Below are 3,351 nucleotides of genomic sequence, written 5' to 3' on the forward strand. Positions count from 1 at the left end.
AAGGTAAGATCTTCTCCACTTCATACTGGTACAACTGGGAAACAATTCTTTAAGATGATAATTTGGAGTGGCCAGAAGAATACTGAGAATAGAATATGAATAAAAGCACAATGAGAAGAGAAGTGGAGGCCAGTCTAAGACTGCATTAGATATTTATTAATATATTCCCCTCTCTCTAGCTCACTCTATCTAATCTACCTATTATCTATCTATCTCTTTATCTATCTATCTATCTATCTATCTATCTATCTATCTATCTATCTCTCTATCTCTCTAATAATCTGGCTACCTATAATCTATCACCTATTTATCTATCTAAACATTTGTCTTTTTCCATATCTATACTACTAACTTTAAAAAAAACTACTGCCCATGACTCCTCAGTATGGGTATTCTAATACTCTTGGTACAATGTTAATATGTGACAAAGAATCTGTCAAACAATGCACAATTTCTTTTTATTAACAAGGTGGGTAAATAGCAAAGGGAAAGAAGTTCCTTGGAACAACAGGGATACAATATTCGTGAGTAGTTCTTGCATAAATCACTGAAATTCATGCGATTCTTGTTCTAATTTGATGTTCCTGCTAAAAAGTAACATAACTACCAGACATTAAAGTCAAATTAAATTTAGGATTAGTGATATAGTTCCCCCTTGTATCATTCCTACTCTCCTCCCCCTTTTTTTTTCCAGTAAGACAATTGCAATGTTCTGAGGCTTCATGTCTTGGCAAAGGTCCCAGCCACATCTCAGGAGCCCCATGTCAGAAGAGCATATGTGGCCCAGCTGCAGGTTTCGAGACAGCTGATAGAGGCCCGAAGATCACTGTGCGTCTCCTCCACAGAGGTAGATGCCTGCATGGCTGGGCTGGGAGGCTGTGATATGCAGGAAACTTTGCTGCTTTTTCTCATCCAACTTGGCAGTGATTTTTTCATGACTTTTCTCTTCCCCACCTTGCTGTAGCATCATCAAGAAGATAAGACCTTCACCATACTTTTGCTTGTACCAGTGTAAGCCATATAATGTCTTTGATGATGTGCAGTTTATGGTGAGATTCTTTCCCTCTTGGACAATCAAGGACTGAGGACTCTGCTCCAGTTCTTGGCTACTGACCCCTGTTCAAAAAGACAATGTAAAGAAAATACAGAAGACCCTCATAAGATTTTCATGGTCGTGGTAGGGGTGATGTTTCTCTCCCCCTCCCCATGCCCCCTAGGAAGCAAAATTGTCACATTAAAACCAAGTATTGTCACTTTTTAAACACATATCTGGCTCTCAAAAGGGCCTTCCCAGGTTGGAGGATGACTCGACTCTTGCCCTCAGGATGCTGTCATCATCCCACAATTCTCCCAGACTAACCACATACTCACAGGCTGCTTGGAACCCCAATATCCCTAGGAGTACTTGCAGAACAGTCTCCATCCCTTGGCTACTTAGAAAACACAGTTAAATAAGATTTTACTGAATGGGCTTCCCCAGCAGAAGTTACTTTGCTCATTGGTGCAGGAGGTGACACCAATCAGAAGCCATACCTGGATTCCTGTTTGCTCAGCACTGTACGATCTTACTCGAACACTTTTTTAACACTGCCACTCTTTGGCCAGACTGAGAAATGCGAATAATGGACAGGTTTTCTGGAGTTAACTTATATATGACATAGATCTATTTATTGCAATAAAATATGCCACTTATGAGATAAAGAAAATATAATCTCATAACATATGTTACCCTCGCATGCTTGAGAAATTTTGCCCTTCATAATTAAAAGAAAGTAAAAAATTCTGTTCTCTATAATACAGAGTGATTATTTTTCAGTATTTATCTCTGCCTGCTTTTGTTTGGAGCCTTCTTAAAAACTACTTTTCTGAGGTACACATTGCATATAATAAATTACATATGTTTTCAAGATCCAATACGATAATTTTTGACATGGTCATACAAATGTGAAATCATCATCACAGTCAAAATAAAGAACATATGCACCACTCCCCAAAGTTTCCCTGTGTCTCTATTCCTTGTGTTCCTTGTTAATCCTTTCTGTATACCTTTCCAATATATCATCCCAATGCCTATTCAATCCCAGGCAATCTCTAGTCTGCCTTCTCTTACTATAGATTTTCTAGAGTTTTATGTAAACATACAGTATCTGCTTTCTGTCATCTGATTTCTTTCAGCATATTTATTTTGAGATTGTATTTGTTAGCTTGGGCTGCCATAACAAAATACCATAGACTATGACTAAAACAATGGAAATTTATTTCTCATAGTTCTGGAGGCTGGGAAGTCCAAGATCAAGGTGGTGGAAGATCTCATGTCTGGTGAGGGCCTGCTTCCTGATTCATAGACGGCAGTCTTCTTGTGGTGTCCTCACATGACAGAAAGAACAAGAAAGTTCTCTAGGGTCTCTTTTACAAGGGAACTAATACCATTCAAGAGGGCTACACTTTTATGACCTGATCACCTCCTCAAAAACCGACTTTCTAATACCATCACACTGGGGGTTAGGATTTCAACACATGAATTTGCAGGAGAGAACACAAATATTCAGTTCATAACAAATTGCTGTGGTATTTTTGTTGAAAATCAACTATGTATGTGTTGACTTACTATTGGACCCTTTATTGTGTTCCAATGTTCTATTTGTCTATCTTTATATCAATATCATAGTCTCTTGATTATTGTAACTATAAAAGTGTTAATATCAGTAGTGTAAGTTCCTCAATTTGTTTTTTTTAAAGAATTTTTTTTTTTGCTATTATAGTTTCTTGGTATTTTCATATAAATCTTAGACCCACTTGTCAATTTCTATGAAAATTTCTGTGGGGATTTTGATTGGAATGACATTGAATCTATAGGTCAATTTGGAAAGAATCTGAATGAGTCTTCTAATTCGCAAACACAATAACTCTTTCCATTTATTTAATTCTTAAATTTATCTCAGAATTTTTTTGTGTCTTTTAGTGTACAGGCCTTAGACATCTTTTGTCAAATGTATTCATACACACACACACGCCATAATTGAAATTTATTTATTTATTTATTTATTTATTTATTTGAGACAGAGTCTTACTCTGTTGCCCAGGCCGGAGTGCAGTGGTGTAATCTTAGTTCACTGCAACCTCTGCCTCCCATATTCCAGTGATTCTCGTGCCTCAGCCTCCTGAGTAGCTGGGATTACAGGTGTTTGCCATCACACCCAGCTAATTTTTTATTTTTAGTAGAGACAGGGTTTTGCCATGTTGGTCACACTAGTCTTGAATTCCTGGCCTCAAGCTATCTGCCTGCCTCAGCCTCCCAAAGTGCCAAGATTACAGGCATGAGCCACGGTGCCTGGCCCAGAATTGAAATTT

This window comes from Mandrillus leucophaeus, unplaced genomic scaffold (assembly GCF_000951045.1).
Source record: "Mandrillus leucophaeus isolate KB7577 unplaced genomic scaffold, Mleu.le_1.0 Scaffold1226, whole genome shotgun sequence".
In the NCBI taxonomy this organism is placed as follows: Eukaryota; Metazoa; Chordata; class Mammalia; order Primates; family Cercopithecidae; genus Mandrillus; species Mandrillus leucophaeus.